General features: G+C 52.9%; 1 protein-coding gene across 1 annotated transcript in view; it reads right to left on the bottom strand.

Annotated features, from left to right (window-relative positions):
* Positions 1 to 27,289, bottom strand: part of COL26A1 (collagen type XXVI alpha 1 chain) — a 149,165-nt gene that overhangs the window by 121,403 nt on the left and 473 nt on the right. The window lies entirely within an intron of this gene.

Below are 27,289 nucleotides of genomic sequence, written 5' to 3'. Positions count from 1 at the left end.
TGGTCTTATACAGCGAATATAGGCCTAAACCTATGTTTTAACTGTAAAATTAGGGGGTCGTCTTATACGCCGGAAAATACGGTAGGTATATTTTCTAGACAGCATCGCCCTGTGGACCTGCGTGGAGAATTACGAAAGCTTTGAGCTGCGAGGAGCCTTTCCAAGAGCATCCTGCCCCAGCCCCCTCTTTACAGGTGAGAAAACAAGGTCCCGAGAAGCGAAGGACCCCAGGTGGCACAACAAGCCGGTGGCAGAGCCGAGCCGGTGGCAGAGCCGAGCCGGTGGCAGAGCCGAGCCGGTGGCAGAGTCGGGAGCGAAGCCAAGCCTCCTCTGTTTCTAATTTTCTCCCATCCTCCTGCGATCAGCGGGATGACTGGTTCCCAGTGTTCACTCGAGGGAAAAACTGATAAGAATCTGAGGAATGTGACTGCTGAAAGGGACTGGCTGTGGAATCTGGCATCCGATACCCGCCAGAGGATCACGCACAGTTGTATCCTGGCCGGTCTCTGCGAGCAGGACACCTCCTGGACCCGCTTCCACTGCCAGAGAAATGGTGGCGGCACCCCTGTAGCCACAGCTGTCTGCTTCTCTGAGGAATTCTTCCGTTCCCCTCGGAAGGGCAGGCAACGAAGCAACTCTGATTCAGGGAATAAACGCTTTATTCCGAATTCAATCCTGCTGTTTGCAAAGCCTTTTCTTAGGGATCACCACCTCTCCTCCCCCTTCCTTCCTGCCGCTTAGGGGCACCTGGCTGCCGGGACTAATGGTTGGCAGCTTATTAAGCTCCTACCTAGCAGGTGGAGAAAAGGGTCAGACACCATGGAACCTGCATTTTCCCTGAGATAAACCCGTGGTCTTCCTAACAAGAGCTCCCAGAGCCTGGTGGGAAGTCCCATGGTGGGAACGGCTCTGTGACCGCCCACCAGGCCCCTCCTCTCTGGGCCTCCGCCTCCCCCGCAGCAGATGGAGCAGGAACACAGGACGGACAGCAACACAGCAGAAGGGCCAGAGCAGTGCTGCCTGTCGCCCGGAAGTCAGGCAGTTGGGGAACCAGACTGGCTGAGGGAATGGCCTCCTCATATCACGGTCAGGACTAGGTTCCTGCGGCCCACAGGGCTGGAGGGGTCAGAGAGAGCCTTAGCCCTCACTCTCTCCAGGCTCGGTCTGCAAGGTCATCTCTCAGTGAGAATTCCCACAAAGCGGAGCCGCCCCTGCGGGGAGCGTCCCATGCAGATGTGCGCTGCTGTCCACCCGCCCAGTCTAAGTGCGTCTTAGAACCAAGGCTGCAGGCAGACACACTGAGTTCCTGTCTCCCGGCCTTGGCCCGAATGTAGCACAGGGCGAACATGTGTCGAATGAACAAATGAATGAAGAAAGAAGGTGCAGAGATGGTGTGGAATGAGGTCTGGAAGGTACAAAGTCAGCTCCCAGCTGCCATCCCAAGGGGCTCCGTAATTGAGCCCTGTTGGCCCTTCGGTGACCCCGCTCCAAGCTCCCCCTAGAACATGGGCTCTGCCACCCCCTCCCCAGGCTGAGCTGTGCTCCTCCCCCACCATCTGGGCCTCTAGGCCCAATAGTCTCTTCCAGGAATGCCCCTTCCCGTGCTCTCCACCTGGCCCCTCCTCTCTCAAACCTTTGCAGACCAGGTTGACCCTCTCCTTTTGGTTCCCGAAACTCTGCCCACCCACCTATAGGCACAGTACCCCCCACTCCAGGGCATTTGTGGGCTCATACCACTGTCTCTATCTCCCTGGCCTTTGAGGGCAGAAACCCACTTGGCTTGGATCTCTGCAGCAGAGCCTGGCATCAAGTGGGTAATAAGCGAAGTCTGCAAATGAGTGAGTTCAGGGGAGAACTGGATGGATGTACACAAGCTGTGTGTTGGAAGAAGCAAGTTTAGAATGCCTACATTCAAACTCTAATGTATTTTACCACTGGCTCTACCTGTGGCTCTGCATAGGAAAGCATCTTGAAGATTAGAATGAAAGACCTATCATCAGTAGGATTCTTTATGCAACTACTTGCCCGCACGTAGAGACTATTTCTAACATTGGAGAGGAGGAATGCTGCACAGTGCAATACACAGCTGTGTTTGAGGAAGAGCCATGGCTGTGGCTGGCCGGGCACAAAGGGAGGGCCCGTCCAGCTCCTGGCTGTAGGTGGCCATGTGTCACCCCAAGGGCACCCTCAGTCGCCAGGTCACAGTGAACAAGAGTGGGACCAGGACCAGAGGTCCCGCCCTCTCCCTCCTCGCTCCACTCGCCTCACCTGTGAAGCAGATATGACCTGAGGCACCTTGGACAGGTGACTTAACCTCTCTATGCCTCACTCCCCAAATACAAAATTAGGATAACAAGACCGAAAGGGTCGTTGTGAAAGTTAGATGAGTAAACCCTGTGGGTGCCAGAGCAGTGGGCAATGGCAGCTAGTTTTATACGCACTCATTCACTCATTCCTCCCCCTCCCGGGGTTGTAATTAGGCATTGGGCGGATGACTCCACTGAAGGTCCACTGTGTTCTGTTAGCTCCACACACACATGGTCATCTCTAATCTAGAAGATTCTGACCTCCACTGAGCACACTGGGCCCTGCCCACACCCAGGGGCCCGCTCCACCCCTGGAAGAGCAGCCCTTGCCCGCCTTCCCCAGGACTAACTGCCCTCCTCTGGCATCCGCCCCAGCCGGACAGCAGGTCATCACCCAGTGATGATCCGATGATGAAGGCCCTCCATCAGCAACGTCCACACCCTTCCCCCTGCAGAGTCCCTCGGAGGATGCTACCCCTGCTTTGGGGGAGTGATGACCATTAGGGAGGGACCTGGGAACCCACTGCCCTGGCACCGTGGAAAGGAAACGGGAATAAGAAGTGATAGATCCTCCATTCCCTCAGCTGATGGACAGACATAAACCCCACCTGCGGCCAGACATTCCTGAGCTCTGAACCACCAGTCAGCACCTGCCAAATACCCTAAGCCCCCATTCCTAAGTCCCTAGGTCCCTAATCACCAATCAGCATGTGCTGAGTGCCCTAAGCCCCGTCCCCAATCCTTAAAGGTGCTTGTAAGCCCCTCGCTCGCGCTCTTCCGCTCCTCTCCGTGGAAGCAGCCGGCAGGGGTACCCTTCCCTCCAATAAAGCCTGTGTGTCCTGCCATCCCGGTCTCCGGTCTACCTTCTCTATTTAATCTATCAAGAAGATGAATAATGCAGATAAAGCCCTGCACTGGGTCTGGCTCACAGTGACTGCTGGAAGAAAGGCAGCTGCCACAGCTGATTACTGTGGGTCAGCAGGCGAGAACTCGGACAACGTGGAGACTGCCCAGGCCTCAATGGTCAAGCATCAGGCTGTGTGTGGGTTTGGCTGCCCTGAACCCAGTAAGAGGCACCCGCTGGGTGTGGTTGCTGAGGAAGCTCTGGGGTCTGTGTTTCTGCCCTTGTGGGGAAGAAAATCACTGGCCTCTGAGTCAGGAAATAGGGGTCTCAACGGTCTCTTTTTGTGACTCTGAGGCAACCTGAGGTGACCCTTAATCTCTGAACCTCAATCTCACTTGAAAATGGCAGGTTCAGACTGAGGTTCTCCAGCTCTTACTCACCAACAGACTGTAAACTGGATGCCAAGAAACAACCCAAATGTCCATCAAAAGGAGAATGAATCAGTAAAGTATTGAATTCACACAGCAGAAAAGAACAGACTTGACCCCTGCAACCACATAAGTGAACCGCAAACGCAATGTTGATAAAAGACGACAAAGCAGTCTACACAGAATGAGTCTGTTTACAAGAGCAGGCAGAGCTTTCCTGCGAGGGAGAAACCAGAATAGCGGTCACCTGTGAGTGTGCTGTCTGGCTCTCTCTAGATCGAACGGTGGTTACGTGAAAGCTCACATACAGAGGAACTCGTCAGCGATTGGTTAAGGTCGTGCCTTTTACTGTATTTAAGTGATGCTTGGGGGGGGGGGGGTAAAAAACACACGCACCTGGATGGGACAATGCTAGGCCATTTGGTCAATTAACATTTTGTAAGCCCTTTCTAGACACCAGCTGCTGACATGGCCACTGGCTGATAATGCTGACAAGGAGCCCTGCCATCTGGGGGGAGGACACAGATGGCACAAAAGCCCTCCAAAACGAGGCAGGTGACCAAGACTAGACCCCTGGTCCACATCACAGCCTCACGCCATCTCCTTAGCACCCTCCCGGCCATTGCCTACCCCTCTCTCTCCTGCCGTGTTGGGCCAGGCCTCACAGGCCCCTCTCAGCATATAGGAGACCTGCTTCCTCCAGGCCCCCACGCTGGCTGAGGACAGGGAGGGGAAGGACAGGTCCTGCTCCACTCAGTGCACCCCCCAACCAGCATCGGCCTGACTCCAAGTCGGGGCTGAGGAACGTTCATGAGGAGAATGGGCCTTCGCAGCCGCCTGGGAGCTCTGGACCTGCCAGGGGCGCAGCTCCTTGGGGCAGGAAGGGAGGCTGAGGACAGAAAGTGTGCTGGGCAGAGCCAGGCCACAAAAGGTCTTGAATGCCACGCCTCACAGTCCCAGCCTCACCCTGACACCTGGAGAACCGTCGGAGCAGTTTTTAAGCAAGGGCAGGATGTGAACAGAGCTAAGTTCCAGAAGGTTTTCTCCAGCAGCCCCTTTCTCCACGACCTCGGGCTGAGGCCCTGCCAGAAGGCTACAGCCTCCAGAGAACCCCGCTGCCCTGATCAAATGCAACTCCTACCCCCTTCATCCCGCCGTGACTGAAGGCAGGCGTCCGTCCCTCCCTCCCCCCGGCTGGGCAGCCCTCACTTTCCCCTCTTGTCTGGCCACAAGGAAGGCACAGAGTCACAGAAGAGGAATTACAACTCTCCCCCGGCATCCAGGGGAGAGACCCACTTCAAGTTCTCGGTCTGTTTCTGTGCAGGGGTCTTCAAACTACGGCCCGCGGGCCACGCGCGGCCCGCAGAGGAGTCCGATCCGGCCCGCCAGGCTGTTTGGGCAGTGAGCGCAGCCGAGGTGTTACAGTAGGGATTAGTAGTTCAGACAGTCGGGCCCTGCAGCTCTCTGAGGGACGGTGATCTGGCCCCTTTAAAAAGTCTGAGGACCCTGCTGTAGGGCCTTTCCCTGCGGCCCCGCTGACGAAGGAGCATCCTCCCAGGAACCCCTGCAGGCGATTCCCAGGGGGCATCTCAGAGGACAGGCTTCCCGAGCCCTGAGAGGCCTGGGCCGAAGGGGCACTGCTGCCAGGGAGGGGGCCCAGCCAATGGGCTTCTATTTGCTTATGGTTTCGCCGTGGGATCAAAACAGAAAATTAAATCCATCGCAGGCTGCAGAGGGCTCTGAACCAGGCCACCCAACTGTCACACATGAAAAAGCTGAAAAGTAATGGCTTGCAGTTTCCCTGCTAGGAAGGTTTCCTTTAATCAGTCCTGTGGTGGGAGGGCTGCTTTTGGTTAGAATTCCTTGGGATACGGTTCTCTCCCCGCCAGAGGAGACCTCACAGCGGGACACTTGGAACCACACGACGGTGAGGCCTGGAGACCTGCTTTCCGCACCCCGAGCCACTTCACGGAGGGACGTCTGACATACAAAGAGCTGCACGTGTATCACGGACACGATGTGGTGAGCTCGGAGCTAAGTCTGCGCTTGTGACACCGTCACCACCACCTAGGCTGCCAACATGCACACCACTTCCAACAAGTTCTATTGTTGTTCTACTTGTTGTTCTTCATTTTTGTGATAAGAACACTTAACGTAAGGTCTCTTAGAAAATGGTTAAGTATCCGGTCTTAGCTGCAGGCTCCTGCTGTACAGTAGACCTCTAGGACTGACCCGTCTTGCCTAACTCAAACTCTGCACCCTCTGACTAACACCTCCCAGTTCCCTGTCCCACTGCCCCTGACAGCCACCCCGCCACTCTCTGCTCCGGGAGTTGGGCTATTTTAGACTCCTCCTCCACGTGGAATCAGATAGTGTCTGTCCTTCTATGTCTAGCTAGTGTTACCTGGTGTTCTGTCCTCCGGGTCCATCCACGTTGTCGCCAATGGCAGGATGTCCCTTTTCAAGGCTGAGTAATATTTCTTGAATTGCATTCCCTGCATGTAAACGCCACATTGTCTTTATCCAGTCATCTGCTGACGGGCAGAAACCTGCTTTCCTGGGGCAGAAAGTTCCAGCAACAGCGATTGCTGCTGTAACTCCAGCTTTCATGGTGTGACATGACAGGGATTTATTACCTTACGGAGCTGGAGGTTAGAAGTCCAAACCCAGTCTCGCTGGGCCAAAGTCACGGTGTTGGCAGGACCGGCTTCCTCCGAAGGCTCTAGGGGAGATCCTGTTCCTTGTCTCTTCCAGCTTCGGGAAGGGGCTGCCTGCATTCCTTGGCCGGAGGCCCCTTCCTCACATCACTCCAACCTCTTGCTTCCATCGTCTCATCTATTCGTTCTGACCCTCCTGCCTCCGCTTCTAAAGACCTTTTATTTAATAGCATCTGCAAAGTGGTATAAGGTAGCAGAGTCGCAGGCTCGGGGAGTAGGACGTGGGTATCTTTGGGTCCCACACAGCCAGGAGGTGGCCCCCGTGGGCCTGGGCAGGGAAGCGCAGTTCAGACAAATGGGAACTGGGTCAAAAACCTTCATCACCCTTTCAGAGCTCCCTGGCCACCACAAGCCTGGTTTTGGGAAACACGGTCCCTAGTTAATACAAAAGGCATGTGGTTCAGAACCACTGATGCAAATAGGAACTGTGCAAAGAGGCACCTAGGGGTGGGACACAGGAAATGGTGCACGTGGCTTAAAGGGGCCAGATCCACTGCTCCCCACAAGGCGCCTCTGCTCCTGCTATTCCCACCAACCTGGACAACCCCCCCCCCCACCCTCCACCCCTGTCTCTGCCCCCACCACCTCCGTCTCTGCCCCCACCACCTCCGTCTCAGCTCTGCCTCACTCCGGGCCTAGAATGACTTCCTTCCCCAGTGGCTTATACCCTCCTGCCTCTCAGACCTGGTCTCCTCCTCCTGTCCCCCCCACCTGCCTCTGTGCTCCCACACTGCTCAGCTTTACTCCTAGAATGCACCCCCACAGCCCAGTAAGGGTGCAGACAAGGATGCGCTCCCCCAGCTGGACGAACCCGTCATCCCCATCTGTGTGTCCTTTATCACTCGACCTCCGCTCCCAGGCACCAAGAGGTAGGGTGGCACAATGGTTAAGGGCACAGATGTGGACAGCCCGGGTTCCAATCCTGGCTCCGCGCCTGTTCGCTGTGTGACTGGGGACAAACGGTTTAGCCTCCGTGCCTCAGCTTCTCTATACATTTGGGATAATATAGCTCCTCACCCAGGGGTTCATTTGTGAGGAATAAATGCGTTAACAGAGTACCTAACACATAGTACGCCGCCTGGCACTTGGTAACATGGTAACCACTAATTTAAGTGCTTGCCATTGTAGCTAGGCATCTAGCCTATTCCATGCATGGCAGTGAGCATGACAAAGCTGCTCAGAAAGCTCACAGTCCAACAGAGAACACAGATATTAAATAATTAAATAATTAACTGCATAGCGATAGCATGTGCCCCTGCCTCACAGTGGCTCCTCCAACCCCCAACAGCTGCATCTGCGCTTGCTTCTGAGCTGGCAACACCCACAGCTAGGCACACACAGGACCCTGTGTCTTCGCTGTGTTCCTAGTTTCTATAGACCTGACGCTCTAACACCTGCCAGACACGCCTTGTTCTGGACAGCCTGCACCACCTTGCCTTGGCCTCCTGCTCCCTCACCGGGTCCCCTCTCTAGTCCTGTCCCAAGGGCACGCTCTTCAAATGCAAACCAATCAATCCGGCCAGAGTCCACGCCCCAACCGCCTCCTTTATGGGGCTCTCCCACTTAGAACTGCCCCCTGCCCTCAGGAAGGACCAGGCACCAGACACCTGGGGACAGCCTTCCAACCCCAGAGCACACTGAAACGGTTCGTCCTGGCCCCCCCAGACCTGCCTCCCCTCCCTCACCTGTTCCTTCCTCGAAAAGCCACAACAACAGCTATTTTTCCACCCTCTACCCCCCCCACACTCCCACTCCCCACGAAACCCGGTGCTCCCCGGTGGTCCTGTGCGGCTCTGGAACCGACAGTAATAAATGCGCGTATGTGCCTCACATTTCCTATCAATGCACTGTATTCCATTACACCCTGCCACTCCATCAATCCCAGCGCAGGCCGGCAGCTGAAGGATGCAGGTGACACAGGATATGAAGCCAGAAAACCAGATTCCAGTCCTGGCTCAGCTACACCCCAGCTACATCACCTCCCCCAAGGCCCTTTGGTCTCCCAGCCTTTTTCGTGTGTGTGTGTGTGTGTGTGTGTGTGTGTGTGTGTGGATTGTGGGGAGGAAGTGAGGGGACTAAGACCTGCCCCTAAAATAAGGAACAGACCAACACACACATGGTCAGCCTAAAACTCCAAAGGTCAGTGTTTAGGCCCAACCTGGAACCTGCAGCGTGAAATGCTCTAAAATTGGGTCCAAATGCAGAGAGCACTCCTCCCACAGAGAATCATGGAGACCGACAAGGACTGACAAGGAAGATGAAGAATCTCCTTCCTCCTGAAATCTCCTGGGTCCCACCACCTCCGGCGCCCCATCCCTGCCCGGGACCCTGCCCTGACACCCCCAGCAGAAGCAGGGCACGGGGTGGGTCGCAGCGGGGCCCTCATTGAATTCACACCCCACGTCAGGCCTTTGGGAAGGCAAACAATAACCAGAACCCCATTCAGGCCTCAGCACTTCCAGCAGAAAGGGGGTTATCCGCACCCCCACACACTCCCATATGTGCTTGTGTGTGAGCAAACTCCAGAGACCAAAGAAACTTCCATCCTGTACCAGAACCGGACCCCCGGAGAGACAAACAAGCCCGTGTTTTTCTTCGCCATCTGCTCCTGCTCTGAGGGCTGGGGCCTCCCCCTCCCAGCCTCCTCCCCTTCCCTCTTTCCTTCCTCTGCCCAGTCCCCCGTGAGGCCTCTGTTACCACAGCCAGGCTGCGTGACCTCCCCACAGAAGGCTTTCATTAATAGATCAGTCCGGAGAGGCAGGGTGGGGGCAAAGGGCACAGGCCAGAGAGGAGACCAGAGGAGGGGGGCCGGCTCCTGACAGAGCCCTGAAGCCACATGGGAGGAGAGAGGGACGCGGAGCTTGGGGTCTGCGGGAGGCCCACCAGCAAAGCCCACACAGCCTGGCGGGCAGCACGGCCCCCTGCAGCGCGCCCTCCGCTCCCCAGCCCCGGAGAAGGGCTTCCCAGTCCTAGGCCTTACCAGATATTTACATTGAGGCTGTCGCAAGGAATTTTATGGAAAACGTCCTTTTCTCCACCCACTCCCACTTCAAAGCAAGAAGCAAAGACCCCTGAAGCTGGTGGCCTCCGTGGCTTCTTTAAAGTGGCTTCTGGAAGGCTGATCTGGCGGATCAAACCACAGACAAGGACCTCACTCCAGGACCCCTGGACATTGCAGACCTGCTGGGGGGGGGGGGGGGGGGGAGATGAGCGCCCCGGTTTCCTGAAGAAGAGTGCGTCAAGCACTCCCTCTTGCATTGACTTATTTGTCCCTTGAGGTGTTACTCCCTCTTGTGTTGACTTATTTGTCCCTTGCTTTTGTCCTCGGTTGCTTGCACCAGGGACTGTGCATCCCATCTGGTGGCCCATGTCCTTCCCCTCCTTCCATGCCTCCAGAGGCTCCTTGTGGGCTCCAGGATGAACCACAGCTTCTCCACCGGACAGCTCAGGCCTTCTATCAAGGGGCTCACACCCCCATCCCTGCTGCCCACCTCTGGGTTCAGCACCCTGGTCCAAGCCCTCCAGGGCTCTCTCCTTCCTGTTGCGCCTTTGCACACGCCCTGTTGTCAGCCTTCCCTTCCTCTGTCTTTTCTTCAAGTGCCACCTCAAACATGACCCCCTTTGGCGAGGCCTCCCCAGCTGTCCTGGCACCACACTGCTCCTGCCTCTGTTCTGTAGCCCTTTACCAGGTATCGCTGGCTCCTCCTGTGATAACTGTTCAGTGGCCCCCTCTGAATCACTTCTGCGCACTCAACAGCTGACAGTCCTCCAGGCGGGCGTCTGGAATATCCATACAATGAATGACCACTTCATTGGGGTTTCTGGGAAAATGTGTTACAAGAAAAGGCAGGACTCAAAAACTAAATATACTGACCTTTCTCCTTAATAAATCCCGTGTGATCTCAACTCTGAAAAATTATAGATCGATAGATAAGCACAGCACCAAGACCAAAAGGAAATATGACTCTCAAAAATGGAATTACAGGAAAAGAATATTCTTTTCAACAAATGGTATTGAAAAAAATTGGATATCCACATGTCAAAGAATAAAACTGAACCCTTACCTTGCACCATATACAAAAATTAACTCTAAATGGGTCACAGACCTACACATATGTTCTAAAAGAATGAAACTCTTAGGGCAAAACATAGAAGAAAACATAGGGCAAATGCGTCCTGCCCTGGCCAGGTAGCTCAGTTAGTAGAGCGTTGTCCCAATGCACCAAGGTTGTAGGTTCCATCTCCAGTCAGGGCATATATAAGAATCAACCAATAAATGCATGAATAAGTGGAACAATAAATATCTCTCTCTCTCTCTCTCTTCCACTTTCCCCCCTTCCCTCTCTTCCTAAAGTCATTTTTTTTTAAAGCTTCATGATATTGGATTCAGTAATGATTTCTTGGATGTGACACCAAAAGCACAGGCAACCAAAGAAAATATAAACTGGACTGCATCAAAACTTAAAGTTTTGTGCATCGAAAGACACAATCAACAAAGTGAAAAGACAATACACACAATGGGAGGAAATATTTGCAAATCATATATTTAATGAAGGGTTAAAATCTAGACTATATAACAGACACCTACAGCTCAATAACAACAAGCCCTAGCCAGTTTGGCTCAGTAGATAGAGTGTTGGCCTGAGGACTGAAGGGTCCCGGGTTTGATTCCAATTAAGGGCACGTGTTTGGGTTCCAGGCTCAATCCCCGGTGGAGAGTGTGCAGGAGGCAGCCAATCAATGATTCTCACTCATCACTGATGTTTGTATCTCTTTATCCCTCTCCCTTCCTCTCTGAAATAAATAAAAATATATTTTTAAAAAAATAACAACAACAAAATCTGATTTTAAAATGGGCAAAGGAGCCCTGGCTAAAGGTGGCCAGTTCGATTCCCGGTCAGGGAACATGCCCAGCTTTCTGGCTCAGTGGGGGAAGAGGGAAGGTACAGAAGGTATTGGATCAATGTTTTGCTCACATGGATGTTTCTCTCTCTCTTTCCCTTCCTCTCTTTCTCTCTCTCTTTCCCTCTCTCTCTCTCTCTCTCTCTCTCACTAAAAATCAATTATTTAAAAATGGGCAAAGGACTTGAATAGACATTTCTCCAAAGATGATATACAAATTGCCAATGAACACATGAAAAAATGATTAACATTAAGAATCATTGGAAAAATACAGATCAAAACCACAATAAGATACCACTTCACAACCATTAGGATGGCTACTATCCAAGAAAAATCAGAAAATAAGTGTTGGCAAAGATGTAGAGAAACTGGAATGCTTTTGTACTGTCCATGGGAATGTAAAATTGTGCAGCCGCTATGAAAAACAATATGGTGGTTCCTCAAAAAATTGAAAATAAAATTACTCAATGATCTAGCAATTCCATTTCTGGGTATATATATATATACCCAAATGAATTGAAAGCAGGGACTCAAAGAGATAACTGTGCATCCATGTTCACAGCCAGCATTATTCATAATAGCCAGGAGGGACAAGAATGAATGGATAAACAAAATGTGGTCTATACATACAACGGAATATTATTCAGCCTTAACAATTGAAGAAAAATATTATATGATTCCACTTACATGAAATACCTAGAGTAATCAAATTTTGAGAGACATAGAGTAGAATGTGGCTACCAGGGGGTGGGGAGAAGAATGGGGTGTTAGTTCTCATGGGTATAAAATTTTCTGTTTTGAAAGAGAAAAGACTCTGGAGATGGAAGGTGGTGATGGTTGCACAACAATGTGAATGTATTTAATACACCGAACTCTGTACACTTAAAAGTGGTTAAGATGGTAAATTTTACATTATGTGTACTTTAACACAATAAAAAGAATAAAAAATTTAAAACTTATATAATTATAAATGATTCTTTTTAACTTTTCCATATGTCCCAAATGATCTATAATTAAATACTTTTTTCTGTTTTAAGAAAATGTGTCAGGCTCTTTGACCTAAACATCTGGACTGGCCATGGAAGCCTGGGCCTCCACCACTCCCAGGCCTGCTGGGCACAGGCTCCCCTCAGCTCTCTCTCCCTGACACCAACATTTGGTTTCCATTCCCCGCTCCTGGAGATCAGCTCCTGCTGATCTCAGGTCCAACGGAAAGAAAGCAGCTCTTGGGAGGGTCGACTTGCATCCCAAGGGGGTGAATTTGGCTCCATCAGTGGTGAGCTGCCTTGCCCAGGCACCCCCGGGCCCTGGAGCCATCCATCCTGCAGGCTACCCACCCACTGTCAGCAGGGCAGGCGAACTTCCTGGTGCAGTAACCCAAGCTCCTCTCTGCTCCCCACGGGCGCCATTATTAATCTCAGGGCAGATCCTATGTCCGAAGCTCAGACAGCTGTCCCCACTTGCAGCTGCTCCAGGCCAACAAGCAGACAACTTCCAGCATTACCACCTCCCTGCCAGTGACCGGGCAGAAAACCCCTTTCCTGCCAAACCCCTTGCTCATGCAATTGCCTGGGCCCTCACACCACCACATCGGGGGCCACGGGCCTCCCCGTTCACTCCCTCGTTTGTTCAGGTTCAAACGCATCTCCAGGCTCATGAGCTCCTGATCGAGTCGGACTTCTCAGACTGGAAAGGAAACACAGAGGTGTCCCAGCTGGTCCTGCTGCAATGGAATCAACAATCAGGGAGTGTTTTAGCCCACACTCTGTGTTTGGCCCTGGCATACATGCGGTGGCAGACAAAGCCATCTAGAATGGGGCATGCAGCCCAGCTGCAGAACAAGAGCAAGAAACAAGAATAAAGCAAGCCAGGACGGGGGGGTCGGGGGGGGGGGGGACACTGGGCCAGGTGCCGCACAATTCAGAATGCAGGGGCCACTGTGCACACTGAATTCCAAGTGCAACACACAGCATTGACTCACACGGCTCACTAATGCTCCTGCAGGAACATGCTTTGATTAGTCCCATCTCACAGATGTGTAAACAGATGCATGTGAACAGTAACTTGCCCACAGCGAGAGGGGGAGCCAAGTTTCTGACGTAAATTTGCCTGATTCCAACATCCTGCGTATGAGATCTGGGCTCTCAGGCCCACCCACCACACCCTCACTTGGCTGAGCCTTTATAAACTTACCCACCCACCTATGCACAGCTGGCGGATGGCCACCCAGCATGAATCTAATTCTGGTTCTATATTGGCAGATAGAGATGATCAAATAGGACAATCCAGGACTCCCAGAAGCGTCCCTGCTGGTGGGTCCCAAGATTCCACGCACTCGTGATTTTGTCCTTCTATATTCTCTAGAACACAACTGTGACTCCATCCTAGCTGTCCCTGTGACTCCTCCACATGCACACCCACAGGCACAGAAGGACCAGAGTCAGCCACATGGCCAGCCCTGCATAGAGAGCTAACACCTGGACTAAAATCTATAGAAGCACAGCATGCCGGTCTGAAACACTGTTCTCACTCTCAGGAGTGCTTTGGGCCATCTGTGGTTTGGTTGGGGACACTACCTATCTGAGACACCTGTGTGGAGGGACACGGGTTCGTGTGTTTGGCTCTGCTAGTCAAGAGGGCCCTTGGTTTTCATTTCAACTGCATTTCCCAGCATAGGACAAGCTGAGTGAGAGAGGAAGGCGCACACACTCCCTACCCTTAGCTCAGCATTCAGACCCCCTGGAACAGATGCTGGGGAGAAAGAGAAAGACCAAACAGAAACTGACAACTCATGGTCTAGTCCAGAGCTGTTTTCAGGAAAAAATAAGATACTGCTGATGGTGGGAGGAGAAAGGGACGCATGGGTGATAATGGCACAAAATAATTTAGCCTCAGATCACAATAACTGGCCTTACCAAGAGTCTAGAAACCATAGTCCATTGTTAGGCTTTTGATTTAATAACTGGGAGGGGGAGGTAGAGGAGGTAGAGGTGAATTCAAAGTCATTTAATGCCAAAAAAAAGTCTTATCTATAAACCAAGAAATGAGGCAAAGATATCATCTTTAACCATGTCCTGGACCCACACAATGTGTGCCCCTTTGCAGAGTGGACACAGAGGAAGAGAAGAGGAGAAAAGATGAATACAAATGGGACCAAACCACCATCCACTTTCTAGACTCCCTGGAACCTGTGAATATGTTTTCTTACACGAGAAAAGGGATTTTGCAGCTGTGATTAAATAATGATTTTTTTTAACGTTCAAATAAATAAGGATCTTGAAGTGAGGAAATGATCCTGGATTATCTGTCTGGGCCCAACCTACTCACAAAGATCCTTATAAAATGGTGGGCAGAAGGATCAGAGTCAGAGAGAAAGGAAATGTTGGAAAGAGAGGTTGAAGGGTGCCTTTTGAATGTGAAGGAAGGAGCTATATGTCAAGGAATGCTAGCAGCTTCTAAAAGCTGGAGAAAGCAAGGAAACAGATTCTCCCCTGGAACCTCCAGAAGGATCAGTCCTTTGAATGCCTTTCAGCCCATTTTGGATTTGTGACCTGTAAAACTAAAAGATAATCAATTTGAGTTGTTTTAAGTCACAAAGTGTATGGTCATTTGTTACAGCAGCAATATGAAACTAATACCGCTTACAAAGGGGTTATTCCTTCCCAGGTACTCTCTGTAATCCAGGCACTCGGCAATAGCCTCGAGATACTGTGCCAAATAAGACAATGGGCTCCCTGCCCCCAGAGAACTTACAGCCTTGGGGTAGATAACTAATTGTTAATCCATTAATTATAGGATTGACTTGCAGTTATCATGAGCTTCTAAGTCAGAGAGCAAGCTCTGAGGGCGTTTAACAAAGAGTCTTAACTGTACCTTAGGGGCCAGCAAAAGTTTCCCTGCAGGGAAGGTGTGATGTTTAAGCTGATATCTGAGCTTTGAGCAGAAGTTAGCTAGCCTGAGATAAAACAAAACTGGTCAAGGCAGGAAGCAGGTTAAAAGACAACTGTGGTGGTGAGCAGAGAACCCAGAGAGACAAGGAGACAGAACTCCCTCCAGGCCCCTGATGTGGGAGTCTCTCTCACCTGCTCAGCTTCATGTTCAGAGCTCTTGCATGAAGGGTTTCAGGGACTGAGCTAATTATTACCATCAGCTGTGGGACCAAAGAGAGGAAAAGCCTGGCAAACCCTTTAGAGGCCCAGAATTTCATCACCCCAGAAATGGGGGGGGAAGAGAAGGGGGTGGGGTCCCCGGGCAGGCTGAGGCCTCTGAGAGCCAGAGAATCCGAGTGGAATCAGCCCTTGTGGCCAAATCAATCACAAAGAGGCAGGAAGAGGAAAGTGCCGATTTCCTAGATAAGCCTTCCAGGGGAGCAGGAATGGCAAAAATGTCAGATGCCAGAGGCAACTGGCCAACTGGCCGGGCACAGACAGCGGGAGCCAAATTGGAAAGAAACTGCCACCTTCTCTCAAAGGCTTTCCAAGTGCGTCTGGGTGTGTGGCGGGCCCTGGCGCCACCAAGGGCCGGCAGGGTGGCAGAATGGGCAGCGGCAGGCCCTGAGACTCCAGAGGCTACCCCCTAGGGGAGAGGGAAGCCTGAGCCTTCACCATGGCTCCGAGCAACGAAGGCCCACTGCTGGGAACTCAGGGGCTTCTCAGCAAATACCACACAGGCCCTGCCCTTCCAGAACAAGGAAGGGCCGGGACCAGACAGACAAAGACATCAAATGTTCGGACTGTGTTCCGAAGCTAGTCACTAGCAGTGGGTGCAAACAACTTCACACACACACACACACACACACACACACACCCTTCCACAAGGGTGTGGCACCCCCTCCCCACCTTGTTCAGGAAGGTAAAAGTGGGGTGAGGGAGTTATAAAGCAGGGCCCTCATCCAGTGAGCAGGAACCGCTGAGTAATAATTAGTCTGCATATTTAACCCGTTTCCTCATTTAATCTCAGCCCAATCCTATTAGTTTCGTGTTACTCGTGAGGCACCGCGTCAATGGAGGGAAGTCCGGCTCGACAGGCTGGCTGCAGGAGGCCCGCCAGAAGGAGTACTTGGGGTTCCCTTGGCTGTCATACCCCCTGGGACAGGGAACCCCTCAGAACTCCTCGGCCCCTGGCCTCCCTGTGGGCATCTCAGAGCCTCCAGACCCTCTAACCTGCTCCCCAGTCAAATTCTGGGGCGACCCTTGGTGCTCACCCCCCAGTGGCTGTGGTTCCACTGGAAGATAGACTGCCCCCACCCTTCACTCAAAGTCTTGAAAACCTGAGCAGGGATTCAGAAAAGTCAACAGGAACCCGGATTCTGTATTTCTCTGGCTCCCCCAAAGCACCTGGTGGGCAACTGCAGGGCGGGGTTGGAAATGACCTGGGGGAGAGCGCGAGAGCTCGGGACTGGCTCCTGCAGGGCAAAGGCCCTGCGGTGGCTGAGGTGTTTAACCTTGACCCACTAGGCCACGCTTCCCAGAGCCTCATCTAGAACAGTGGTCGGCAAACTCATTAGTCAGCAGAGCCAAATATCAACAGTACAAAGATTGAAATTTCTTTTGAGAGACAAATGTTTTAAACTTAAACTTCTTCTAACACCACTTCTTCAAACTAGACTCGCCCAGGCCATGGTATTTTGTGGAAGAGCCACACTCACGTGGCCAAAGAGCCGCATGTGGCTCGCGAGCCGCAGTCTGCCGACCATGGGTCTAGAACACCACCTTCCTGAAACTCCCCTTGAAAAGGAACTGGGGGCCTTCGGTGGCTGTGAAATGCCCCATTTCCCAAGCTTTGCAAGGCCGGTCAAGCACACTGACCATCCTGGGAAAGCTTTTATCATTTCACACGGCTGCAGAGTGTTTACTATTTATTGTTCTAAGCCACATGTGTCAAACACACGGCCCGAGGGCCAAATCCAGCCCGCCAGGCCTTGCAATGTGGCCCACACCGCGCTGTCATCACTGCACTCTGCTGTCAGTTTATGACATTGTCAGTTTATGACTGTTCAGTAAACCATTCGGCCCGCGATTTAGGCTGGATTTTAGATTTTGGCCCCTTCTCTGATTGAGTTCGACACCCCTATTCTAAGCACTTCATTAACAGTAACTCTCTGAAGCCCCAGAATGACCTGATGATGTAAATACCCCATCGGTCACCCCATTTCATAGATGGGGACACTGAGGCCCTGAGCGGTCAGGTGACTCGGCCGGGGCCACCAGAGCAGGGCCCCGGACCCAGGAAGCCTGGCTGCAGAGCTGCTCTTCACGAAGGAAACCCTTGAACTTGGTTCACAAGCTTCTTCTCCTAAGTCCCATTAACACCTGACGGAACACGCTCCGGACGTGGTCCGGGGAGGCGGGAGCTGGCAGAGGTCAGCAGGCAGCCTGGCCAGCTCTGACCTTTGCAGATCACCCTGGAGGCAGCGGGGGGCTGGGGGGTTAAGGGGGGCAGACAGCAAGACGCAGGCGGTGGGAGCCCACACCTCTCTCTCTGAGTGTTACAGAATTAGCCTGGATGCGGTCCAGCTCCTTTCAAGGTGGTCTCACACAGGCCCCCAAAGAGAAGCAGCTAGACCCTGGCTGCTGGGAGGCAAGAAGGGGAAGACCAGACAAGAGAGCCTGGGACCCCAGGCTCCTGGGAGAGAACAGGGTGGTGCCGTGTCTGCTTCCATAGGCTCGGCGGCAGGGTCCCCGAAAATCCTCTCACAGTTAGTTATTGTTGCTCTGTTCCCCCGCCCCGGGCGGAGCTGGTCGGGGTCCAGCTCACACACTCTCGAAGCGGCAATGAAGTGTCGGACCAGTGCAGGCCAAGAGAAGCCTGGAGTGGTGTTCTTATTGCCATAGGGACTGTTTCTCTGGGAATGGGTTTTAAAATAACAGACAAGCTGGGGCGGGGGAGAGGGGAGAGAGAGAGAGATGAAGGGAGAGGAGATTCAGAAAACCGTGGGGCCTTAGGAAAAGGCCAGTCCATGTGATTTTCCCTTTGTCTTACTTCAAAGGAAAAAACACACACAGAAATCCCTAACGCTGGTGGCTCCTGGCTCCTCTTAGCGTGGCTTCCTGGTGGGGACAAAGCACAGACAAGAACCTCTCTCCAGGACCCCTCAGAGCAACAGGCCTGAATGGGGGCAGAGGCCACGACCTCAGTTTCCCAGAGGAGAGAGAGCAAGGCATTTGTTCATTCATTCATTCATTCATTCAATACGCAGGGGCAGAATACCTGATTGTGCAAGCCGGGCCTAGATATTAAAATTAGGCTACAAGACCCCAGGAAGGAAAAACACAAGCATTTTACAAAAACACGGGGTGAGTGGACGCCGTGCTGTTCTGCCTTTTCAAAGCTGAGAAGCACTGCAGAGTCTTACAGGGTTCCAAGGAGCAAAGCAGCTGGCCCCCAGGACCCCATCCCCCCAGCACTGGGAAGGGACAGAAGCTCCAGTCTGCAACCTGGCCCTGCCCATCCCAGTCCACAGGGCCAGGTGCTGCCAGCTGCACTGACTGAGCCTCCTCTCCCCGCGGCCCCACCCCCACTGCCTCTGCCTACTTCAGGTCTCCCACACTGTTAGCTCACTACCCCGCTCTGGCTCTTCTTCTTTGCCCCATCTCCTTCCCCCTCCCCCACCCCCGGCACCCCCCAGCAAAGCTGGCACTGTCCTGCTATAATCCTGGCTCATATAAAGCCCAAGCTCCTTAGGGTGGCAGAAGGGGCTTTGCCTGCAGGCTCCAAAGGTCTAGTCTGCCCTGCCCCCACCCTGTCTGCCTGCAGCCCACGGCCCAGTCACTCTTTTTTTCTTTTTTGAGAAACATCCTTTTGTTGTTCCACTTATTTTTTTTTATTTTTTTAATATATTTTATTGATTTTTTATAGAGAGGAAGAGAGAGGGATAGAGAGTTAGAATCATCGATAAAAGAGAATCATCCATCAGCTGCCTCTTGCACACCCCCTACTGGGGATGTGCCCGCAACAAAGGTACACGCCCTTGACTGGAATCGAACCTGGGACCTTTCAGTCCGCAGACCGACGCTCTATCCACTGAGCCAAACAGGTTTTGGCCGTTGTTCCACTTATTTATGCATTCATTAGTTGATTTTTATAGTGCCCTGACCAGAGATGGCGTTATCAGGACAAGGCTCTAACTACTGAGCTACCTGGCCAGGGCCCATGGTCCAGTCATTCTGAACTCAACTGCACTAACCTCAGGTCAGGCACCATCGTTCCTCCCAGCCCTTACCTGGTATGCTGTCTGTCCAAAATGCTCTCCCCAGTCACTGTTGAGAGCAGCCTGCTTATCCTACAAGACCTACTTAAAACATGCCTCCTGTGGGAGTCCCTGGCATATAGCCCCACCCACTAGGCCAGTGTTTCCCAAAGTATGGAGTCTGGAACACCACCCGTGACTTCCCATGTTGTGAAACCTCCTAGCTTCCCAATCTTTGCAAGGCACATTAGCACTCTACATATCACTAGTCCTAATAGTGTTGACTACCTGTTTTCCTAAGCACTCTGTTAACTTATTTAATTCCTAGGGCAGGGATCTGCAAACTGCGGAGCTGTGGTTTGCAGCTCTGTTGACTAATGAGTTTGCCGACCACTGCCCTAGGACAATTTTATGAAGTCCATACTATGACCATCCCCATTTTGCAGAGGAGAAAACTGAGGTACAAAGACATCCAAACTCACACAAACCCTAACTGTCCCGGACAAGTAATTGCCTCCCTGCTCCTTGCCTGCCCACCCCACTCCATACACATCCGTGTCATGTCAAATTCCACACTTGTTCACGCGTCTGCCTTCCCCAACCAGTCTCTGAGCTAATCCAGGGCAGAGGCTGGGTCTGAATTCTCAGTCCTCTCACTACCCCCAGTGCCACGTACCCAGCAGGCCACAGGGCAGCGGCCCTGCCCTCCCGATGGAGTCCCCCGCTCCGGCCTGCCTACTGTGGGTCGGTGAAGGGTGGGTGGGTGGTTAAATGCCTGGCCCGGATAAGCGCACATTCCCAAGAGGCCGGCAAGGGTGGTGGGCAGTGGAGGCTCATGCATTCATGCCCCAGGTGGGCTGGGCAGGGCCAGGCTGGGCATAAACAGGTGGGAGAAATGGTACCGCCCGCGGGGGAGGGAAGCGGGAAGTGAGTCCTCAGTGCCCGCACCACAAACACCCACAGGCACTAGAGCCTCAGGGAGCTGCCCACAGAGGTGGACAGAGCAGGGCTCCCACGACTTCCTGAAGGAAGGCTGCACGGGCGAGGCTGGAGCCAGGCATGGGAGAGGCGTTTGGGGTGAGGAAGGGACCCACCCGGCAGCTTAGCTCCACGGACACAACAAAAAGGCTGCAGAGTCAGACGGAGTCCGGAGGGCCCAGCGAGGGAACCGAAGAGACCCCCGCACTCCCCTGGGCAGTGGGGTCTCCCCCTGCAGGTCCCAAGCCCGAAGGGCTGTGGAATCAATCGTCTGAGTCTTGGCAAGCACTTCTTTTATGAACTAGATAGACTGCAATAAAGAAGGGAGTACCGCATATGGGAACAGTAAGCACTACTTTGTGAAACTTGTTTCAGATGTGGACGTGTGCCTGCGCGGGCAGGCGTGCTCAGTCCCCATATGAAGGGTATTTCTTGTGATGGGTCACGAGGAAAGAATCTCCAGCTGCTCCGTCCTCCAGGCAGTGCTTCCTGAACCTGGCTGCCCCAGGCAGCACCTAGGAGGCCCTTAAAACACCTCTCTGGGCCCTGCACTTCCTGCGTCACGGAGGGGCCGGGACAGCCCTTTCTTTATCTCCCCAGGGACCCTGACGAGTCCGCCAGCGCTCTGCTGTTTAGGGGTGCTGCTCCTACCGCAGGGGAGCAAGACCGGCTCAGAAACCTGTGGAGCACAAATGCAGGCCTCTCGTTTGAAAAGCTGGGGAAATGTGCCGTTAAAAGTACTAAACCAGCCCTGACCGGTTTGGCTCAATGGAAAGAGCGTCGGCCTGTGGACTGAAGGGTCCCAGGTTTGATTCCAGTCAAGGGCATGTACTTTGGTTGCAGGCACACCCCCAGTAGGGGGTGTGCAGAAGGCAACTGATCGATGTTTCTCTCTATCCCTCTTCCTTCCTCTCTGTAAAAAAATCAATAAAATATATTAATAAAAAATAAAAAAGCACTAAACCAGCCCTGGTTGATTTGGCTCAGTGAATAGAGCACTGGCCTGTGGACTGAAGGGTATCGGGTTCAATTCCGGTCAAGGGCAGATGCCAAGGTTTCGGGCTCCAGCCCCAGTATGGGAGGTGCAGGAGGCAGCTAACTGATGGTTCTCTTTCATCATTGATGTTTCTCTCTCTCTACTCTCCCTTCCTCTCTGAAATCAATAATTTTTTTTTTTAAAGTACTAAACTACATAGCTTTTTCCCTTGTTTCTCACTCCTCTCTCTCTTGACCTGTCATTGTGTACTGCTTCACGTGTGCCCCCTCGGGCACAGGGTCACTAGTAAGGCAAGTACAGACCCTCACAGGCACCTTGCACCCCTCCCTGCGACTCCAAGGTGTGCACGTGGGCACACACTCACATGTGCATCCCTTCCCGCCAGCCACGCAGCGGACTGAAGCCTTTATGACTGAGGACATCAGGGAAAAGCTCATCCGACTTCGGAGGATTTGAGGTGCACATGTCCTCACTCCATCCTGAGAGCCACGTCTCCCTAGAGGTGACATTTACACAGAATTGCCTTAAACCGGGCCAGAGGAGCCCCACTCTCGGTGCAGTGCTTTCAAAGACCCCACTCTGCCCCCCTCCAGCCACACCCCTCCCCAGACGGCACAGAGACTGTGGGGCCAAGGGGTCATAACCCCCCAGAGCCCACAGCCCCCATGGAGCCCACGGGAAGGTCCCCAGGGGCCTGGAATTCCCTCCCCAAACAGCTGAGTGCAAGATCCGGCCATGTGACAGCTGTTAGAGTTAGGGGAGGAACCTGAACTGGGGCTAGCGTGTCCACGATGTGTGTGAACCAGGGGCGTGGGGAGGACAAGAATAAGGTGACCAGACATCCCGCTTTTGGCGGGACAGTCCCGATTTTTAATAATTTGTCCCGCGTCCCGCGGCGTTTTAAAAAGTCCCGATTTTTGAAAGATGAGTAAGATGGTAAATTATGAGATGGTGGGCCACCAAAGGGTTTTAACCAGGGGAGAGGCCGCTGTGGCACTGAGAAAGGTCCGTTCAACGGGCAGCAGCATGGAGAAGGAAGACAGGTCTTTACAGAACTCAAACAGGCCCCTCAGACAGAGGCTAAGCTGGCACTGCTGGTGAGCAATGGCTTTGCTAAAACAGACTAAGAGCTCTCCTGCCCCTCGGCAGAAAGCTGGACGGCTCTCGGGTGCAGGGGTGTGGGGGAGACACCTCTCTAGGCAGCTGGGAGAGAAGGCCAAGAGGACAGGAAGTTGAGGGTGTCAGCAAGATCCAGGCTGGACTGGAAAGGCCATGAAGATAGGACTGGCTGACAGACCAAAAAAGAAGGAATGAGCAAAGATGGGGATTAGCCATGTGAGTGAGGGAGGGAGAGATGAGGACGAAAAGATGTGAGTTCAGAGTTTAAGATATTGAGGTATGAGGTTCCTGCCAGGGAGCAAGAGCAAGTGGAGGCCAAGGAAAGGGGCTGAGGTGGAGGGAAGGGGGGAGGGAGGTCTAGAAGCATGACACTGGGTATTGGTGAGCCACACACCTGAACTTCTGGGTGTCCAAAATACTGGTGGAACGGGGAGTGGTAGAGGAGTAGGCAGCCCTACATGGTGTGGTGAGAATGACAGGTTCATGCAGATAAAGGACAGGGTGAAACCAACCCTCGCCTGGTGAGGGTTCAAGAGAAATTGCCGCTAACCGTTAGTATCAGCATCATGGAAGGTGTGGCTTGGAGTGAAAGCATACCTGGATGACCAGCAGGGAGCCAGGCTGGAGGGGGAGGAGTGGCCTGCAGCCAAGGGGACCCAAGGGTGGCTGTGTGCGCTGGAGAAGGGCTTGCACTTGTGGCCACAGAGCTTGGACTCTTCTGCTCACCATAAGGAAGGATGAAGGGTGAGGGCCAAAGGGAATGAGGCCAGATCTGCATTGTGCAAACCCAGCATCTGTGTGCCCCTTTCTGCTCTGCACACCTTCTGCACAAGCCCTCCCAGCAAGCCTCATCCCCCGAACCCTGGCCTCCATGGGGTACTCATCCGACAGACTAGGGTTCAAGGAGGTTAAGGAGCGCGTGCAAATTCACATTATTAATTAGGGGCCGAGCCGCAAGCCCCCACCCCACTGCGGTAAGAGAAGCAGTGACCCTTAGACCTACACTTGGAGGACCCTGCTCTGGCCTCGTCTCGCCGTGCTCCTCCTGTGAAACGATGAGTCTGTGGGGCCAAGAGGAAACAACTACCCACCCCCCGCCTCCTTCTAGCCCTGTGGGCTCAGGTTCCCTGGCCAATGGCCCAAACCCAGAGCCAGGGCCATTTTTCCCAGGCCAGCCTTCAAGGGCAGCCCCCACAGACAGTGCGCCCACTTCTAGTCTAAGGGTGTGGACTGAAGTTGGACATGCATGTGCATCACCCTCACGCATGTGCATAACCCTCACGCATGTGCATAATCCTCACGGCGTGAGAGGAGCCCAGGGCTGAAGGTGGGCCAGGGCAGCCCTCCGCCTGCAGACACCTTCCAGAGCAGAATTCCAAGGCAGTAAGAATTCCTCATATGCATCTGCCTTCCAGGTCACTGTGAAGGTATATTCTGGAGGACAGAACTTACTTAATCTACTAATTTAACCATCATTCGCTGGATTCATAGCCTATTTAGCCCTACTGTGTGTAACTTCCATTTGTCCTCGGGCCTCTGTATAGCAGTCAGTGGTTTGTGGAATGAGTGCCATTTTTCAGGGCCAAGAGGAAGCAATCATCCAATCCCTGCCTCCTTCCAGACCCAGCTCTGGAAAGCAAAAGGAAGCACTGTCCTTTGTCCCCGGCCCACAAACCTGCTCTCTGGACGTGTCCGTTCCCTCCTCTGCTGAATCCGGCAGGTCCCACAGCTCCTCTGATTTCTCTTAGTCAGAAGAGCACTCTCTAAGAAGTAATAGTAAACCTTCCTCTTTTATCTAAATTAAAACTTCTCCCCCGCCAGCTGGGAGATGTGCACCACGAAGGGGGTGCAGGCCCTTCTTTGGTCTTAGCCCTTGTGTCCTGAGCCCTGATCGCCTGCTGCTGTTTGGCCCCTTTCAGGTTAGATGTAGAGACGAGGAGACAACAGACAAGACCCTTAATAAACATCTGTAGGAGCGGAGGAGGGGAGGAGTGAGGTTTGAATACTTTAAATAGTGTCACAAATGTATTGTCTTTTCTAGGGTAAATGGAAGAACTGGGGCACTGGGGCAGGGAGTTGGGGGTGGGGGGTGGAGGGGAACTCAGTCCTTAGTGCAGGCCTCCAGATTCATGTTGCATTTCCCTTCAGCTTTTATTTGGGATCTGAACAGCTCTGCAAAATTTTTATTATTATTATTACTACTTCATTTTAGAGAGAAAGAGAAATATGGATGTGAGTGGAATATTGATGTGCTACCTCCTGCACACACACACACACACACACACACCCACACACCCAAGAGATAGAGCCCAACCTGGAATCAAACTGCCAGCCTTCTGGTGCACAGGACGATACTCAACCAGCAGAGCCACACCAGCCAGGGCCAGCTCTGCAAGATTCTACTGGAAACAGTCCTCTGAGGAACTGGGGTCCTTTGCCAAAATAGCTTAAACTGGAGATCAACAGAGCAAAGACAAGATGCCCCCAAACACATTTCAGACCCAGACTCCTGGCCAGGAGGGCAGACACATTCAGAGAGAAAGAAAGGACGTACAAAAATCAGATTCCAACAGGAACAATATCATGAAAGAAAGGAAGGCTATCTGTCAAAAACAGCTCTGCTGCTTTGCCTGTCAACTGAGACCAAGCCACGATAGCATGCATACAAAGCCAAAGCTGTGAAGGGCACCATGCCAAACACTGTCCCCAAGCCGTCTGCTTCTGGAGCTCTTGAATTTCAAGGGCATGGGCCACCTGTGGCTGATAGCTCAGGCCTGCAATGCCCACCGGGCTCTGTGTGGAAGGGCTCAGTTATGCCCTGGAGCATCAATCTGAAGCACCTGGAACCTGCCCCAAGCCTCCCTCACACCTCCTTTCAGAGTGCATATTCCACGCTGAGGGGCTGGCATTTTCCTTCCCACATTTTTTAATTACAAAAGCAATGCATGAATATCTGCTCCTTGCAACACATGCAAATTCATCCAGATCCTCCCTGAACCTAATTATACTTTCTCCCTGCTCCCAATCTGATGGAAAGAGTTCTGGAAGACAGCCACATTTGTTTGCATCTCTCTCTCATTCTTTCTTTCTTTTTTTTTAAATTCTCACCCGAGGATATTTTTCCATTGATTTTTAGAGAGTGTGGAAGGGAAGGGGAAGACAGAGAAAGAGAGAAATATACCGATGTGCCCTTGACTGGAATCGAACCCATAACTCTTTAGTCCTTGGGCTGATGCTCACTCCACTGAGCCAAACCGGCTAGGGCCTTTGGGGGTCTCTTTTTATTTAAGCCAAAGCAATCCCTCCCACATTTCTGCAAAGGTCCCCATGTCCCAGCCCACCAAACACCAGAATTGCATCTTTAGTCATTCACTGCCTTCATGGACACCACTTCAGCTCCTTTCAGAGTGCATATTCCAAGCTGCAGGGGCTGGGGTTTTCCTTCCCACATTTTTTAATTACAAAAGCAATGCATGAATGTCCGCTCCTTGCAACACATGCAAACAAGACACAGGCAGAGGGGGAGAATGGGAGGTCTCTTTTACTATTCCCCTTCCACCCCCAGTTCCAGGTCTCTCCATATAGGTAACCATGGAAAATGGTTTCTTACAAACCTATTTTGTCCAGGCACTTATATACCTAGACAGAAATCAGAGTGTTTTTGTGTGTGTTACTTTTCGTAAATGAGATCATGCTATCCATATCATTCTGCAACTTGAAAAGCTTACTTTTCAGACTATTCTCTCATATGGAATTGTGCAGAGGCCACACTGCTGAGGGTGTTTGGAGACTAGAAGCTTTGGGTAAGTATTTCCAAACAGAACGGGGAGGAAATAAAAGTCCGTGCAAAGTTTTCCAGAAGCACTCTTATAAGCTTTTCTGGGTCTCGCCTTATCCAGCCATTAAGTGTGTGTTCCTCCCAGCACAAAACATCCCTGTCTCCTTCCTATAAGGCATTGCCAGAAGTCAACTTGGTCGCCCTCCCAGGTTTGGTAACTACAAGGAGGAAAGACATGGGGTCTGTCTCTCCCCTTCCTCCATAGCAACAAGGCAGGACGGTGCCGCAAAGCACGGGTTTGGAGAAAGCAGACAGGAGGTCGGTCCTGACTCGCCAAGGGACTGGGACCTCTCTCTTGGCCTCCATTTCCTCCGTTACAGGAAAGGTAATAATCTAGTAGTTAAAACGCTGGAGTGGTTTTATATTCAAAAGAGATGGGTGGTACGAATGCAGGTTGTGTGTTCTGGAGAACCACAGCCCTGTGAACCGTAATGACTCTTAAACGGGAGGGGTGGGGGGGAGCTCATGCCGAGTGAATTGCGCAGAGGAGGCGTTTTGGCAGCTTCACCAGCGTGCCGCCGCGTTTTCTGGGGGAAATGCAGCCGCGGGGAGAGGAGAGTGGCCAGGGCGCCCCCTGCCGGCGGAGGAGGAGGCCACCGCGCTCCGGGCGCCGCGGGCTCCGGGACCGGCTCCCCGGACCCCCCGCCGTCCGAGCAGGTTACCGTCTCTAGGTGGCGGAGAAGCCGCCGCCGAGGTTCCTTCACGGCCCCGGGCCCAGTCCCCCTCCGGCGTCCCGGGCGGCCGGCGGGAGAGGCGGGGACGCGGACGCACGGCCTCGGCCACCCGGGAACCTGCTGCCCAACACAAAGCCGGGCCGCGCAGGTGAGCGGCGGCGCCACGTGAGCCGACGGCCCCCGGGACAGAGCACCCAACCCCCTGCCGCAGGGTCAGCCACCTCCGCTCGCAGCCGGCAGCCCGAGGCGAGAAGGTTGGGAGAGCAAAGGAGGGGATGGGTCCCGCACCTCCAGCCCC

The sequence above is a fragment of the Pipistrellus hanaki genome (genome assembly GCF_964339955.1).
Source record: "Pipistrellus hanaki genome assembly, chromosome: 4".
Taxonomy (NCBI): Eukaryota; Metazoa; Chordata; class Mammalia; order Chiroptera; family Vespertilionidae; genus Pipistrellus; species Pipistrellus hanaki.
Note: the sequence above shows the minus strand (reverse complement) of the source record. Positions and strands in the feature narration are given on the sequence as shown.